Genomic DNA, 19,312 nt, shown 5'->3' on the forward strand with positions numbered 1-19,312 from the left:
CTGCTGGATGGATTAGTGCACAGGGTGGGACATCCTTGTCTCCCAGGACCAGCACAGGAGGCCATGTCACCTGACCATGCCAGCTTGGTATAAAATAGCCACCAGGACAGTACAGTCTCAGCACCTGGAAGAATGCACAGCAATGTAGGAAGAAGCTCGGTGACCATCCCCACTTCTCCAGGGGAAGTGCCACATTCTTCTCTCCGACACATCATGCTCATTCTCTCTCTCTGTTACTGCACCATGTTGCACTAAGACTCATGTGTTACCACTCTCATTATTGTCTGCAACATCTTCCTTGACTCATTGTCACCCACCCAATCCCCTGACACCACAATCCCTGCATACCGTCTGCACTATTTACTCACTTGCTCAGGACACATTCCCACCTGTAGCAAAAGTTATACAGTCAGTTTTGGCATAACGTGATAGTTGCATTCTTGTGCAACATCGCGTTATAGAAAATCATGCTATAGAAATAACAGGGCCTATGGGGAAAGTGGGGCTGGGGGCAGACTACCGACAAAAGTTTCACTCAAAATCGCTCAAAAATCACTCAAAAGCCTAACACAAAGGATAGCATAATTTGAATAAATTAAATGAATTAATTCATATCTAATAATGAAATAAAAGTACATTTAACACTTTACCTCGAAAAAATGTCAAGCTGACTTAATAGAATCCCTACAGTGTGGAAACAGGCCCTTTGGCCCAACAAGTCCACACTGACCCTCAGAGCATCCCACCCAGAGCCATCCCCCTATAACCCACCTAATCTACACATCCCTGAACACTGTGGGCAATTTCCCATGGCCAATCCACCTAACCTGCACATCTTTGGACTGTGGGAGGAAACCGGACCATCCGGAGGAAACCCACACAGACACGGGGAGAATGTGCAAACTCCACACAGACAGTCACCCAAGGCTGGAATCAAACCTGGGTTCCTGGCACTGTGAGGCAGCAGTGCTAACCACTGAGCCACTGTGCCACCCTAATGGTGGAGGAGTTTGTACTGTACCTTTCACAGAAAGCACTTCACAATACAGGTCGTGAAATGATTATACGATGCTGGCACAGAGACTCTTTGGGCACTAACATTGTATGTATTCACGACAAAGTCCGTGAAACGATCGTGATGTCGACGTGTACTCCTCCACGCGTCGATGGAATCATGTTATAGCCAACACAAGTTCTCGTTTTAGAAATAGCGTTCCCCTATTCATCAAACATGTTACAGCCAATTTGTATTGACGGAACATGCATTATAGCAGAACCGACTATAGCTGTGCCACCCACCTTTATGTCTCTTAATACCTCTCTCTGTCTCTCTCTCTCTCAATCTAGGAGAAAAACAGCCTCCAATAGGGCAAAAAGATACAAGATAGATTTTGGATCACCTGAAATTCAGCTCCTTACTCGTGATGTGGACAGGAATCTGATTCTGACTGCCTTTTTTTATTTATTCGCAGGATGAGGGTGCTGCTATCTATGCTAGCATTTATTGCCCATTCCTAATTGACTGGAGGGTAGTTAAGAGTCAACCACATTGCTGTGGGTCTGAAGTCACATGTAGGCCAGACCAGGTAAAACAGCAGTTTCCTTCCCTAAAGGATTTTAGTGAACCAAATGAGTTTTTTTCTGACATTCACAATGGATTTATGGTCATCATTAGACTCTTAATTCCAGATTTTATTGAATTCAAATCCCACCATCTGCCATGGTGGGATTCGAACCTGGGTCCACAGAACATTACCTAGATAATAACATTTGGCTATCATCTCCTCTGACTGCCTCAAGTGGTTGACTGACTGTGACCAAGTCCCTCAAGTAGTATAAGTGAACATGCAGGAGATGAAGGTTGGTCCATAGGCTGGATACATGCCCCTGAGTGTGCAACGTCCTTGCTGCAGTTTTACAATTAAAGTTGTTGGTGCAGACTGAGGTGCAGCATTGCAGTGCAGTTGTGTGCTATAAGTGGATTGGAGATATGGAAATTGGATATTCTTAGAAGCTGGCACATCAGGTGACGTTGTCTGTGAACAAGGGGTGCAGGTGGCTGGTGACTTTGGACCATGCCCTGAAATTTTGGTGCCCAGTGTCCAACTTGGAGGTCCTTTGGAACAGGCAGCAAGGTGAAGTTGCCAGGTCTGACTTCCACGTCGAGAATTCTTGACATCTAGCTTCTTCATCATGTTTTGGTAACATCGTAAGCTGATTTTTAATGAAGATTTATTAAAGCTTTTAACAAGAAATAATTCCCTCCTAACTCACCACTGCCTCCAAGAAACCTGGCCCATCACATGGCAGATGTGTATAAGATGCAATGAATTGCTCTTGATGTTAAGATAGGTTTTCCTGCACTCACTGCATGATTCTGTCACAAATCTTGCTATGGGCCATGCAATTCAGGCCCCTTATAAGATCCTGCCTTTAGTAGCAATAATGATCTGAAGACAAAATTGGTAGTGGGAAGGGTTTGTAGGAATGAATATCTCACAATCCTTTTGGAGACAAAGTTCCTCCACCATGCTGTGTATTGCATTTGCACCAGGCTAGACTGATAAAAGATTTAGCATCTCAAAACTAGGTATCCACAAAAGGTTGTAGGTTATAAACAGTAGCAGAATTATATTCACCCACAATCTGAAACCTCGTGGCCTAGGTTATCCCATTTCCAAAAAGCCAGGGGACTAACATTGGCTCTCAGTTGCCAACCTGATGAAGTTACAGCATAGAGCCACATGCAAAGTAAACAATGTGTGGTGGCCATTAATGACACCTTCACAAATAGAAGGTTTTGTATTTTAAATCATCAGTTTTAATTAAAGGTAAAATCAAGTAATGGAAAGGAGTATATGATATTCCATTAATTCTCCCTGGAGATAAACCAATGTGACGCGGTTGCCATATGGATAGGGAGTCCAGACTGCGCTCTATTGAAACTCAAGTGCAATATTTCATACTTGAAGAGAAAGGGAAAAGTAATCAGTCTTACTTTCCCAGATTTAATGACAGAGAGAAAGCGTCACGGAAAGAGAGGGAGAGAGCATCAGGAAAACAGCAGTTGCTGCAAACAGCTAGGGAAGATGTAGCTGCAAATTTTTTCTCTGGTCAAAGATGCAGGACCTGTGGAGATTTAGTCATGCTGGAAGATTCAACCAGGCATGGTGGGGAGAAGAGGTCATCTAAGCAAAAATAGTATACTGTCGATGCTGGAATTCTTAAAACAAAAACACAGGGAGTGCTGGAGAAACTCAGCAGGTCTGGTAGCAGCTGTGGAGAGAAAAACAGAATTAATTTTTTGAGTCCGGTATGATTCTTCTTCAGAACTGAAGACCTGTTGCTTTTCTCCAGCACTCCCCCGGTTCGTTTCTTCTTCCATGCGATGTTGTGTTCACCTAATGTTTGTGCTCAAGGTTGTGAAGTGGGATCTAAATCCACTCAGGGATGAAAATGTATCCAACTGTGCCATGGCTTGCCTGATTAATCCTTCAGTTGACTGAGGAAGGTTATTTCAAGAACAGCATCTCAAACCCGAGACTGGGTCCTGATTTACTGGGTAGCAGTCATCCGCATCCTGATATATATGATTTGGAGAGATAGTAGGAACTGCCGATGCTGGAGAATCTGAGATAACAAAGTGTAGATCTGGATGAACACAGCAGGCCAAGCAGCATCAGAGGAGCAGGAAAGCTGACGTTTCGGGTCTAGACCCTTCTCCCTATTTATTTCAGAATCCCCTTCCCCTCCCCCATTTCTGAAGAAGGGTCTAGACCAGAAACGTCAACTTTCCTGCTCCTCTGATGCTGCTTGGCCTGCTGTGTTCATCCAGCTCTACACCTTGTTATCTTATATATGATTTGGAGATTGGATAATTGACATCTCAAAACATTGACATGCCCAACACTGAGATGCTATTCAGTCAAATCCAACACCACTGGGCATGATATCATTTGTCTGACACCAGACTCCTAAGCAACTGTTCTACTCAAAACTTAGTCACAGTCAGAGACTTTCAAGAGGAATGCTTTGGGGATATCATTGGAAACTCACTGAAGAGATCAAACATCCCTGCTGATTCATGAAAGTCCCCTAGTTTATGATTGGCCATTCTGAAAGCTACCAAATGCAATGAGGGACTTTTCTGGAAATACGTAGAGGTATCAGAGAGAGTGCAGAAACTTCCAGACAACTTATCTTTCTGACATTTTAGCTCCTAACCTACATGTTACAGAATCAGCAGAATACATATTGGGTTGATCAGACATTTCAGAACCCATCAAAATATAATGGAAGCAAGTCACCTCATTCCCAAGGGCTATCTGTAAAATAAGTTATGTTGAACAGAGACAACAAGGTGCAGGGCTGGATGAACACAGCAGGCCAAGCAGCATCATAGGAGCAGAGAGGCTGAAGTTTCGGGCCCAGACCCTTCATCAGAAAAGGGGGAGGGGAAGGGGGTTCTGAAATAAATAGGGAGAGAGTGGGAGGCGGATAGAAGAGGGATAGAGGAGAGGATAGGTGGAGAGGAAACAAACAGGTCGAAGAGGCGGAGATGGAGCCAGTGAAGGTGAGTGTAGGTAGGGAGTTAGGAAGGGGATAGGTCAGTCCAGGGAGGACGGACAGGTCAAGGGGGCGGGATGAGGTTGGTCGGTAGGAGATGGAGGTGCGGCTTGAGGTGGGAGGAGGGGATAGGTGGGAGGAAGAACTTTTTGCCCGATATGGAGACAGAGAGGTCCAGGAAGGGGGGAGACAGAGGGGTCCAGGAAGCAGAGTTGACCCTGTGAAGCCTCTGTTCAGAGCAGCCAAATTTCAGTGTGGAACTCCAGAATAGGCTTTGGACCCTTAGTTTTCATACGCAAAGTGTCTAAATACCTGTTTCAGGTGCAATCACTGAGTATTTGTACAACAGCTGGTACCAATATGGCAAGTAATATTCATGCCACACAAGTCCAGGCAATGACCATCACCAACAAGAGGGAATCTAACCATCATCCCTTCACATTTAATGGCAGTAATATCACTGAATCCTGCACAATCAATATCCTGTGGGTTATCATTGACCAGAAACTCAGCTGGACTAGCCATAAAAATACAGTAGATACAATAATAGGTCAGAGGTTAGAATCCTGCAGTGAGTAACTCATCTCCTGATTCCCCAAAGACTGACCACCATCTACAGGGCACAAACCAAGGGTGTGATGGAATACACTCCACTTGTCTTCCTGAGTATGACTGGAACGACACTCTTGCACCATCCAGGACAAAGCAGCTGTATTTGATGGGCTGAGGGGCTAAACTTGTTGTTGACATTCGACAGCTGCATGATCTTGAATGAGTCCAGTGAATATTCCTGTATGTGCCATAGCTGGCACAATCAACGTGCTTTTCTGTAGTTGTTTTTCTTTTCCTTGCTGTATGTTACACTGTACAAGAGAGAGAGTTTCATTCCAAGTTGCTCAGACCAGGATTGCGAATGTTGCCAGGAACAAACCTAAGCCTCCAGTCCAGCCGTCGATCGAGGGGTCCCCGACGTGCAGTGAGGCTCATTGCTTTCTTTTCCTTCCTTTTTCATCTTTTTTTTATTACCTACTAGATGTTCATGGTTTAATCTTTTATTTTCCCTTTCTTTTCCATTTTTAAATTATTACTTTAAGCAAATTACTGTTGTCAAGTCTTCTCTTAACTACATTTAACCGAATCCAAAAGAACCGCCTGGATACACCCTGTGATCCAAGACATTTTTGACGATAAGGATGGGATTTGGGGAAATGTTTAAGAGAAGGGAAAAGCAACCTGATGCTCTGGAGACCTTCCGTATTCCAGGGTGGAATGCAGCAAACTCTGGATTCAGGTCTGTAGCTAATATGTTAGCACAATCAGGACCCCTGAAAGGATCAGGGACAGTTATAACAGGAAAAAGAGAGAACTGGAGGCCAGGTTTCTGCGCTGTGCTAGTGCACTGAACCTTGTAGAAGTGTTAACTCTTTGTGGTCTAGTTTGAATGCACCTTTGTTTGTTGGTTGCTAAATGCCATCTTGTATAATTTGTGTGTTTTTGTTCCCTGGATCTCGAGACCTGGGGATACTTTGAGTTTTAGTTTGCACTTTAGGAATGTCTGGTGATTTGAAAGTGTGGTGTGTGTCTTTGTGTGCCTGTATTAGTGTGGGACATGTATGATTAATGTAATGTCCTTTTAAGAAACCATCAGTGATTGCGTTATACTTGATAAAAATTTACCTTTAGGCTCCGTGTTGTGTTTGGACTTGGGTAAATTTTAATTCCAGAAATTACCGTGCTTGGAATTTCATTTTCTGGCCAGAGTGAACTTCCAAAAATTGTTGTAATATGAGTGAATTTTTATTTCTGGATGATAAGATTGACTCATTGTTAATATCTAAATGACAGGGACATTGGAATGTTGAAAATGTAATTCCCTGTGTGCAATGTATTTAGGAATGGCAAATTTAACAAAGGGGTGGGCTTTTGCATTATTCAAAGAGGAGAAGAGACAGATGACATAATTACAATACAATACAATAGTTTACGCCCCACCCCCTTTTTTGAATCCATAGTACATTTATACTAATTAGCCCATTCTGCTTGATGTTGAATAGATGGAGCTTGTTTGCTTTTTTTAGAAATTGGAGACACTGAAGGCTGAAACCGTTTACAGAATTTCAATATCGCTATACAGTGATCGATGGAGCACCCTCAACCCATCAAGCCATTCGTCAATAACACATTTCTGTTCTGAGGAAGTACTGTGGAGATATTGATTGCAGTGAGTGTCAGGAATCTCGAAACCACTGAGCCTAGGTACACTTCAGCATATCATGACAAAACTATATTAAGACTCACATGCCCTGGTATTTTAAAACATTTAAATGGAATAGTTACCTGAAAATATAAAGAGAGTCTCGGAAATGATAAAGTGCATGCACACAGTCTCAATGGTTTCAATACACAAAAATGAATAACTACTTACAGGGAAGTAAACAGAATATTGAATTTGGACAAACTTATATAGAGATATATTAAATATCTAGAATGGGTTATCAAGTAACTTTTAAAAAAGTGGGTCATCTTAGAGAAAGAAAAGCAGTTGTGCCTGAATCAAACAGAAGTGTTTGACTTCTGTTTTAAAATATTACAAGACTATGTTCCATGGACTACAAATCTCTACAGATGTCTGGAATTAGATATGATGGTACTAGCTAAATTTCAAAATTAGATGAGATGAAATAATTAAAGTTGGAGACTGGTGGCAGAAGACAAAACAATTAGAATAATGGGTTGGAATGACAATTGAGGTTAAAATGCATTTAGTGAAAAGGAAGTTCAGATGATAGCACCAAACTGGTAGCTTTCTCTTGGTCAACAAGGTGTAGAGCTGGATGAACACAGCAGATCAAGCAGCATCCAGCTCTACACCTTGTTGTCTCAGATTCTCCAGCATTGGCAGTTCCTACTATCTCTGTAACAGCTTTCTCTTGGTGATATTGTGTCCTTGTTTGTCACTCATCATGCCACTACCTAAGGCATTGGGACCATACATGGACAGATAAGTAAAATATCATAGATCATTTGTTAAGATCATGTGGGAGTCAAGAATGCAAGACATGATTTTGGGACACCAATGCAAGTGTGCAAAAGTCAATGTTACCTTGGATGTAACAAACATGAGGGAATACACGGTAAAAAAACACCATGCACTGAAGAACGGGTCTCACATGTGTACACCTACTTGACAAAAGGATTAGTGGCCTTGAAGAGCACTAAAACATAGTTTAAATGATAAGACACTGACACAAAATCCGTAGGGAAACTGACTTTAAAACAATGAAAGTAGTATTAGTGAAAAGGATGTAAAAAGAATTACAATCAAAATAAAAAATTGTGATTGGCTATTATGTCAAAATGTTACAGAAATGAAACAATATGGACTCTGGAAGGAGTAATGATGGACTGAGTGAAAGGCCCCGTTGGATGACATACAGATACTCCATCTTGTGCATTTGTATGACTAAACCAGTAGGTGAAATTGTAATATGTTATGACAGTTAGAGTGTATGAAAGAAGGCTGAGCGAAGACTCAGGTGGTGTAGGAGTTCGTGGTAAGGGACCTGGGAAAAATAAAAGGCGGGAAGCATACGCTGAAGGTAAAGCCTGATGAATGTTAGAGCTGTATTGTTTGATACCATGTATATTGTAGCTCAAAGGAGGTATCTGCATATGGAGGTAGTTACCACTCAATGATACAAAAATTGGTAAGGAAGGAAACATATTGAAGAAGTATCCTCAAGACAGACACAGATGAAGAGAGCTGGAGAAATGTTGAGACCATGTATGATGTTATTTTACTGTTGTTGGGTGAAGTGCTGTGAGGGAACGAGACAATTAAAAAAACACAAATTAAGGAACCTGAATCTGGAATATACTGAATTTTATAGCAAATTATGTAAATAGGTTAACTGTTCCTTCACGGCCTTGACCGTACATCAGTGGTGGGATATATATTTAAGGGTTGGTCCGCAAAGGCCACTGCAATCGTTAATTTGATGATACACCAAATGGTTATATTATTCGTATTGATGATAGTTATTTTCATTCTAGTTTTAATCATCTGGTGTAAGTTACAAACTCTTATTATACATTCTCACACAGCTGTCATTGATTTGCAACGGCATTTGCAATTGTAACATGTGCTGTCAGATATCATCAAGGGTGGATTGTGTAGGATGGGCTGAAGGGCTAAACTTGTTGATGATATTCGGTAGCTGTATAACCTCGCACAAATCCTGCGAACATTCCTGTACATGCCGAAGCTGGCACAATCAATGTGTTTTTCTATAGTTTCTTTCTGTGCCTTGCTGTTTGTTACACTGTATGAGAGAGAGAGTTTCGTTCCAAGGCACTGGACTTCACCTCAGACTGGGATTGCGAATGGTGTCAGGAACAAACCTAAGTCTCTAGACTAGCTGTCGATTCAGGGTCTCTGATGCACTGAAGGGTGTGAGGCTCACTGTTTTCTTTTCCTTCCTTTTTCATCTTTTTTATCCTAATAAATGTTCATAGTTCAGTCTTTTATTGTCCCTTTCTTTTCCATTTTTTATTGCTTAATAAATGTTCATATTTAAGCAAATTGCTGTTGTCTAGTCTTCTCTTAACTACAATTAACCAAATCCAAAAGAACCGCTTGGATGCACTGCGACCCAAGACAGCAGCCTACTTAATTTGCACCACATCCACAAACATTCATTCCCTCCAACCCTGACTCACGGTAGCAGCTGTGTACCATCTACAAAATGCACTTCAGAACTTTCAAATGCAACTTTCAAGCTCACAACCACTACAGTCTGGAAGAAGACGGGAAGTAGATAAAAACTGAAAAAAACTGTAGATGCTGTAAATCAGGAACAAAAACAAAGTTGCTGGAAAAGCTCAGCAGGTCTGGCAGCATCTGTGAAGGAAAAAACAGAGTTAACACTTTGGGTCCGGTGATCCTTCCTCAGAACAGGAGGGAAGTAGCTACTTGGGGATGTCAACAACTCCAAGTACCCCTTCATCCACATCACCATCTTGACTTGGAAATAAATTACTGTTCCTTCAATGTCACTGGAACAAAATTCTGGAACTCCCATCATAATTGAATTGAATCACTTTCTGTCATGTGTAGTCAACATAAAATAAAGTGAAAAGTGTGTACCGTCACCTTACATAGGCGCCATTCACAGTAACTTAGAATAAAATATAAAAAGATAACATAAAGAGAATCCAACTTTTCCTTCTCCACTTCTACAGTCTTAATCCAGGCTATACCAGACCAAGCCATGCAGCCACCAGAGTGGTACTTTAGGCATGCCCACAGCACATGGGCTGCAACAGTTCAATAAAGCAGCTCGCCACCACCTTCATAAGGGCAATTAGATGTGGGCAATAAATGATGGCCCAGCCAGAGAAGCCCATAATCCCTGAAAGAACAAACAACAGTTAGGATACTTTTATTGTGGCGCACAAAATGCATGCCGCATTGGATATTTAGGTGGTTGGGCAGCATCTGTGGAGAGGGAAACATGTTACCATTTCAGGTCCAGTGACTCTTCTTCAGAACTTGTCTTGAGTCATTGGATTTGAAATATTAACTCTGTTTGTCTCTCCACAGATGCTGCCAAGCTTGCTGGAATTTCTCCAGCATTCTCCTTGTTTATCAGATTTCCAGCATCCATGGCGTTTTTATTTTATTTGGATTTCTATGTGTTCTTTCAGTTGCAGATCAATAGATTTTTAGATGCTTGTATAATGCTCATCAATATTCCTCTTATTCATAGGACTGATAAGAGTACAAAGTCACCTTCTGAAAAATTGTGCTGCCATGGTGTTCTACCTTAAAAATAAATTATTTTCTTCACAGCATGTTGAAATTATGTTGTTTTTCAAGCTAGTGAAATTGAACAATTTCTAATTCACTCTCTCTGTAATACTGCCACAGCTCCATTGTTTGTGTTGAATAGTTTCTATTAGAACAGAACAATGTACGCTGTTTACCTCACAATTCTCTTCACAGTATCAACCATCCTGCAGTATGCTGTAATCATGGTAAATTATTCACAAGTCAAGGACTTGAGACAACTTTGCTTACTAATAAATCACTGGAATTTTTCTAGTTTCATATAAATTTGTGATTGGATTATAAAGTGTAATAGATAGATTGGAAGGATCAGATGATAATAGAACAATGTCATGTTTCAAGTGACAAGTATGAACTGCTGGAGCTTAATCCTCACATTTGTGCTTCATTTAAACTTATTGATGATGTTACAAATTGTAATTTCCTTCAGCTTATCAAGTCCTATTTTCTGATTCATGTTGTTGCACAATTGGTACAACTAACTATTGTTGTCCTCCTGTAATATTTTTTACTAGATTAAATTAAGCACCCTTTTTAAGATGTGTTCTAAATGAAAAATAAGATCACCTCTTATTTTTCTGAGCTCCAAAGAGTTTATGAGCTCAAGCTGTTCAAATTTTCCTCATTAGCTAAACCCTTTGTCACAAATCAGACAAGTGAACCTTTTCCGAACTGCCTTGAATGCAATTACATTCTTTCTTAAATAAGGAGACACAAACCTGGACACGGTATTCAGATGTGGTCTCAACAATGCGCAATACAACTAGCAAAACTTCCAAGTTTTATATCCCATTCTCCTTGAAATAAGCAACATTCCATTTGCCCTCCTAAACACTTACTCTATCTAGATAACTAACCTTCTCATGGCTCATGTACCAGGACACTTGGCCCTCTGTACCCCAGAGATCTGTAATCTCCCTCCATGTAAATGATATACTGCTTTTCTACTCTTTCTGCAAAATGGACAAGTTCACATTTCCCCTGTTAGATTTTATCTATCAAATTTCTGCCCACACAATTAGAGTTTCTAAATTTCTTTTTAGGTTCCTTGTGTCCTATTCACAACTTGGTCTCCTACCTATCATATCCTCGGCAAATTTAGTAACCGTACTTTTGGTCCCTTCATCCAAATAATTGATAAAAATTGTGAATTGTTGAGGCCCCAGCGCTGATCCCTGTGACACTTCACTCATTAGATCCTGCAAACTTGAAAAAGACTCAATTACCCAACTCTGTATTTCCTGTTAGCTAACCGTGCCCAATATATTACTCTATATATCATGACATCTTATAGTGTGTCATAGTCTTTGATGTGGCACCTTGTCAAATATTTACTGAATAATATTCGGCATGTCTTGTGACTCCTCAGATACTGCCCAGCCCTCGTCATATGAACATAGATATGAATATGCAAACCTACAAATTAGGAGCAGGAGTAAACTACTTGGTCTCTCCACATTCTCGCCACCCTCCACTAAGTGTTCACCCACTTGCCTACCAAGAAACTATCCACCATTACTTTAAAAATATTTAAAGGCTCTGTTTCCACTGGCTTTTGAGCTAAACAGCTCCAACGATACATGATTCTCTGAGAAAGAAAAATTTCATCTCATCTCTGCCTTAAATGGATAATTCCCTAATTTCTCAATAATGACTACTAGTTCTAGATTTTTCCACATGAGGAAACATCTTCTCCACATCCAAGTTTTCAAACCCTCTCTCAATCTTATATGAAGCAAGACCTGCTCACCTTTTAGGCATAAGCTGACAAATGGCAAGTTACTTTCAAATCTTGCCATCCTGTCTTGACATTCAATAACATTATGTCGCTGAGTCTTCCACCATTAACATACAGGGTTTAAACATTGAACGGCAACTGAAAAAACACGTATAAATACTCTGTCTACAACAACAGGGTAGGTGCTAAGAATTCTTTGGTGACAAATGCATCTCTTAACTTCCTCAAGTCTGTTCACCATTTATGAGGTGCAAATCATGAATGTGCACTAACCATTTGCTTGGATGAGTAGAGCAACAACATTCATGAAGCTCAAAACCATCTAGAAAGAAGCAGGCCACTCAACTGGCAGTCCATCCACTCACATAAATATTCACACCTTCTGCCACCAACACAGATGACAGCAGTATGTACCATCAAGAAGACACATTATCACAATTCACCAAATGTCCCTCAACAGCACCTTTCAAACTCTCAATCTCTACCCCTAGAAGGACATGAGCAACAAGTAAATGCAAACAGCACCTGTAATTCCATTCTAAGTGACCCACTACCCTGATTTGGAATTTTATTGTGTTTACTTAATTGTTGCTGGGTCAAAATCCTGGAAATCACTTCCTAACAGTGCTGTGCCTGTACCTACCCCTGTGATCTGCAACATTTCAAGAAGACAGGGTTGCTTGGGGTTGGGAAATAAATGCTGGCATGGTTAGTGTCACACATATCTCATCAATTATTTTGAGAAAAATGTACATTATACCATTTTTCTTTTCTGTCATGTAGTTCATGCAATTGATTCTAAGTCACCTCCAACCTGGTTTAATTGCTCACCGTGACAGTCTCCAACTCCAGTAAAATGGCCAATTGGTCCTTTGAGCAGCCTACACCTGGACTGATTTCCTGAGACTTTCATGGTTAACATGAATAAAACTATGCCCTGCCAAAACCTAAATGGAATATTGAATCCATTTAAACAAGCAACTGAAAGTCTTGTTGAGAGAAATTTAACTCCCAGCTGCTTGTTTTCCATTGTAAAGTTGGGTGTAAGACTTTTAATTTTCTTTGGCATCATTTGCCATGATTGCTGAGCTAAATCTTTGTTGGATAGTTCATTGATCTGGGAATATTTAGTCACTTAAGGTACATGTCTTCAACATGAAAATCAAAAGTCCTATGTGATACCGAGTTATATAAGGCATTGAGTGGCTAACAGTAATCTTACAAATAGAACAGAGGATCATAGAAACAAGAGCAGGACATTCATCTCTGTGAGCCTGTTCTACCATTCAGTAAAATCATGGCTGATCCAGCCACATGGGCTTCGTGGTCATTAAAATTCTTGTTGGCAAAAATCTATTAGGCTGGTATTAAAATTACTGTCATTGTTTTTTTTAAGGAAAAGAGTTTCCCATTTCTACCATAAGAGATAACAAGGTGTAGAGCTGGATGAACACGGCAAGCCAAGCAGCATCAGAGGAGCAGGAAAGCTGACGTTTCAGGTCTAGACCCATCTTCATAAATGGGGGAGGGGAAGGGGATTCTGAAATAAATAGGGAGAGAGGGGGGGGCAGATAGAAGATGGATAAAGGAGAAGATAGGTGGAGAGGAGACAGACAGGTCAAAGAGGCGGGGATGGAGCCAGTAAAGGTGAGTGTAGGTGGGGAGTTGGGGGGGAATAGGTCAGTCTAGGGAGGACGGACAGGTCAAGGGGGCGGGATGAGGCTGGTAGGTAGGAGATGGGGGTGGGGCTTGAGTTGGGAGGATAGGAGGGGATATGTGGGAGGAAGGACAGGTTAGGGAGGCGGGGACAAGCTGGGCTGGTTTTGGGTTGCGATCGGGGGAGGGGAGATTTTGAAGCTTGTGAAGTCCATATTGATACCATTGGGCTGCAGTGTTCCCAAGCAAAATATGAGGTGCTGTTCCTGCAACTTTCGGGTGGCATCGTTGTGGCACTGCAGGAGGCCCAGGATGGACATGTTGTCTAAGGAGTAGGAGGGGGAGTTGAAATGGTTCGCGACTGGGACGTGCAGTTGTTTGTTGCGAACCAAGTGTAGATGTTCCACAAAGCCGTCCCCAAGCCTCCGCTTGGTTTCCCCGATGTAGAGAGGGCCACATTGGGAACAGCAGATACAGTAAACCAGATTAGCAGATGTGCAGGTGAACATCTGTTTGATGTGGAAGGACTTCTTGGGGCCTGGGATGGGGGTGAGGGGGGAGGTGTAGGGGCAGGTGTAGCACTTTCTGTGGTTGCAGGGAAAAGTGCCGGGGGTGGTGGGGCTGATGGGGAGTGTGGAGCGGATGAGGGAGTCACGGAGAGAGTGGTCCCTCCAGAAAGCAGATAAGGGTGGGGAGTGAAAAATGTCTTTGGTGGTGGGGTCAGATTGCAGATGGCGGAAGTGCCGGAGGATGATGCGTTGGATCCGGAGGTTGGTGGGGTGGTACGTGAGGACAAGGGGGATTCTGTTTTGGTTGTTATTGCGAGGAGGGGGTGTGAGGGATGAGTTGCAGGAAATGGGAGAGACACGGTCGAGGGCGTTTTCGACCACTGTGGAGGGGAAGTTGTGGTCCTTGAAAACGAGGACATCTGGGATGTCCAGGAGTGGAATGCCTCATCCTGGGAGCAGATGCGGCAGAGGCGAAGGAATTGGGAATAGGGGATGGCAGTTTTGCAGGAAGGTTAGTGGGAGGAGGTGTATTCTAGTCCTTGAGAAACAAGGACATCTGGCCATTTCTACCACTCTTCACATGAAGGAATAGACTGAAGGTTGTGTCCCCTTTTCCTTGGTTTCTTTGCCAGTGGAAATTTCATCTACCTTTCCAATTATTTTCACAATTATAAAACCTTCCATCAAACCACCATTCTATGCTTAGAGGAGTGGAAATACCTTTTATATAATCTCTTCTCATAATTTAAGTCTTGAAGTTTTAGCTTGTGTTGCACTGCAACTAACAACAATTTTTTTTAAAGATATGGATCACAGAACTGTAATCCAGATATGTAATAAAACTTCTTCCCGTTTATATTCACTAGCCATTCCCTTTCTACATACTTAAAAAAGGATCTTACAGTTCACGTTTATGTCCATTATTAGTTTATTCTAATGCTTTATTTTTCCCTTCTGAATCAACATCTCGGTTCTCCTTTGCTGAATTGTAAACTGTGACCAGTGCTCAGCCTTGCTCCTTTACCAAGAAACTCTATGTGACCCCTTTTTGTATATAACATTTTCTTTAACTTATTTTGTTAACTGTGGTTAACATTTTTCCTTTTGGACCATTTTTCCTGTTGTGTTCTTTCACGCAAAAGGAACGTCTAACTATTACAATAAATGCATTTGTTCCTTAAACATTAGCCATTGCCTGTTCACTGTTATCCCATTTGAAGAAGTTATCCAGTCTGTCTCAGCCAATTAACCAGTCATACTTTAGTAGTTTCCTTTATTTAGATGTAAGTCTTGGATAGAACTACCTGTATTTCACTTACTATCCCAATGAAACATTGTTATTGTCACTTTTTCCGAATGGACCTCTCACAACAAGATCAGTAATTAACCTTTCTCATTGCAAAAGCACAAATCTAGGATAGCCTCAGCTGATTCCTCAACTTACTGAGCCAAAATACATCTTGTACACACTCTAGGAAGTTATCTGCCTCAGCATTACTGCTAAAATGGTTTGCCCAAACTATATATACAGTAATTCCTCCATTTTCGCAAGGGTTCTGTTTCTGAGAATTCCCACTAATTAAAAATACAGGTTAAAATTAGGTTAAAAATCATGGATCCATGAGTTTTGCTGTCGATTTTGAATTTTGTTGCTCTTACTTTTTGGCATGACTCGGTGAATTCGTGAGTTATAAACTCATGGATAATGAGGATTTACTCTGGATTAAAATGATTACTATTACATCTTTGTTGGATGTATCTCTTTTTTTAATTAAAGATTGCACTGCTTTACTTGCTTAAAATTACATTGTGCAATCTTACGCCATTTGTTAGACACCAATTTAACAAAAGACATGTTTATTTTAAATGCATTAGTGCCTTCAGTAAAAGAATAACAGAAGAACTTTACATGACTGTATTTACTGCTATAATTCATTTCAACTTAAACCACTGTGGGACTTGAATGTTTTCTTTTGCTATGAGAAAACATTCCCAAAGGATGTAATGTGTTGAGAGTATGAAATTTACTTATAACAAACTGTTACCAAAATTGTAAATCTTTTATAAACTGTTAATCATTGCTTGGAAAAGATGGATCTGTCAATCATGTTTAAAATTTTTAAAAGGTACAAAAGCATAAAATACTGGCTCTTCATATTTAGTCAAATTGGTCATAGTGAAGGAATGACAAAAGAACAAGTTTGACAAATTATTCAGAGATGTTGCTTTATTGAGGCACTTGTCAATGATGGCAGGTTTATTGTGAAAACTCAGCCCCTTTTACATTGATTATATATACTTTAATTCATCTTAACTTCAATTTGTTAATTTTGTTTGAAAACATGTTGACTGCATTTATAATATCTGTTGGACATTGCAATGTTAAGCATGAATTGCAAGTTTTTTGCTTAACTAATAACCTTTTGTTGTGTGACTAATCTTTGAGGGATGAAATTAGTCAAAGCTAAGTCAATGAAAAATATTGTGCGCTGAGTGAAATGATCTACCAATTCACTATCAGCCTCTATTATATTATTGAATAATACCAGCCTCCGAGACCCCATTTGGTCCTTAGAGATTTACGGAAGTTTTATAAAATGTATTTGCAAATAAAAAATGTTATGTTTCAAATAATATGCTTAAGTGCTTCTATAGTAGATATGATGGAAGGGACAGAGGAGAGATTCCCAGCAGCCAGATGTCAACTAGGCTCATTAACGAACATGTTAAATTTGCCAACATCTTCTCAGGGAAGTCGATCCCTTGCTATCAGGCACCTTGGGCTGTGGGGTGGCTGGTGAAAGCCACTTGCCTCCTCTTGCGACTGTCCTTCCATCTTGCAATCCTGAACCCACAGTCTCCTGTTCACTTTCACTGATTTGTGGTCTCAGGTCCCTCAGTGATCATTTGTCTTGGGTCAGTGCGGAGCTGCCAGCAGTCACCACTCCCACTGGCACTGGCTGCCTGAGAAGCTGCTGACCTCTGATCAGCTGGCAGCTCTTGGTGGGCAGGATGTCCAACACCAAGATAATTAATCATGGGCAATCCTTGAATGAGACTAATTAATGGCTGAAGGATAATTGATTCCATTAGGCCTTCCTCATGCTGCTGATTGAGGCTCCCCATTGATCCTTTGACCAATGGACGAGATCACCACTGGCCTGAGAAATCTTAGTCATATGGTTAGATGTGCAGATATTTACTGATATTACATAGTGTTCCACTTGCAACATTTCAAATAGTGAAGTGCCCATCTTTACAAACGGCAAGACCTGCATGCATTCAGGTTTGAATTGATAAATGGCAATCAACATGCCATTCGACAGCCCCCAACAACAATAGACATCTCCTTGACATTCAACCAGATTAGCATCGCTGAATTGCTGACAATCCTCAGCATCATCGTTGACCCAATGGAATTTCACCAGCCACACAAATGTAATGGGTATAAGAACAGACCAGCAGAAGGGTATGTTATGGTCTACAACTGATTTACTGGTTGTCTAAGCCTTTCCACCATCCACAAAACATGAGTCAGGTTTGAGATGCAGTACTGTCCAGTGAGGTGGATGACTAGGACATCTACAACACTCAAATTGATGCCTTTCAAGACAATGCAGTCCATTGATCAGCACCCCAACTTAAACGCCTTAATCACTCCTTCTTTCCATCACTGACATGAAGTGCATTGCAGCAACTCGCCAACACTTATTCAGAAGAACCTCAGAATACCACAACACGTAGTGCCCGGAAAGTCAAGGCAGCAGGACCATAGGAACTCCACCACCTCCAAGTCAGTTCACATTCTCACCCCTCACTGGGTCAAAATCCTGGAACTCTCTTCCTAAGAGACCTATGGAAGTACCTTCACTACACAGGCTGCACTGTTTCAAGAAGGTGACTCACCACCACCATCTCAAGGGCAATTAGGAATAGGCAATATATTCTGGTCTTGCCAGCAAACTCCAAATCCATGACTGAATTAAAAAAAAAAACTAAATTGTAAGTTCCCTGAATTTGAGAGTAAACATTTGAATTGTTAACTCATGACACCACTTGAAATGTTTGCTGCATTTTAATTTTGATCATTTTAAAATGGTACAACCATGTTTCAGGAGCCAAGGGATTTGTATTGCTACAGGAGTTGTTAATGAGGAATATCAAAGATCAGCAAGAGGTGTCTCCAGAAACTACCCCAATTTTAACCAAGTACATCTGGTGGGAATGAACTCATCATGTCCTGACTTTCAGAAATCCAATATTTAGCAGAAATAGACTTTTCTGGACCAAAATTAGAGAAATTAGTGCATTTTTTGCCGTTTGAACTATTGCATATTCTGAGCTGGAGTGCAAGAAACTGCTCGTGACTTCTTCTGGATTCTCTTTGGATGACATTTAAAAAGACCTTCACGGTGCTTAATCACATTTTTTTTCTGATTTTCTTAGATCTATTTGTAGCATTGGGAAAAATTCCAGAATAGTTGTAAAAGCTATGAGCTGTTCACCTATTTACTGATATTTTCTTCATTCAAATTAAAAAAGCAGTGGAAAGATAGCCCAAGATTTCAATTCTCACTTTCCTTATCACACAATGAGGATGCCACCCTAAGTTTTAATTCCTTTTCTTCATAGTTTGCAAAATGCCTTTTTAAAAAATACTATCATCTCAAAAGAAAAATAATGCGTGCATTATTTAAGTTGCCATTTTGGCATCTTCTCTTGAAAGAATAAGACTTAAAAATGCCATTTCACGGGAAAGTTCTAATTATCCTGCCTTTTGTACATTTTAAAATTGTTTTTTTATTCATGAGATCTTTGGACCCAAGTTTCCCTGAGGCCAGGAATTCACCTGTTGTGTTGATTTATTTTTCAAACAAAATATCGATTTTCCTTTATGAGGCATGAGCAGCAATTTTTTTTGTATTGTTAAAATTGACATGCCCGAGGGGAACATTGTTTGTAAAGATTGAAAAGTTAGCAACTATCCTTAATGTG

This window comes from Rhincodon typus, chromosome 11, assembly GCF_021869965.1.
Source record: "Rhincodon typus isolate 14 chromosome 11, sRhiTyp1.1, whole genome shotgun sequence".
Lineage (NCBI taxonomy): Eukaryota > Metazoa > Chordata > Chondrichthyes > Orectolobiformes > Rhincodontidae > Rhincodon > Rhincodon typus.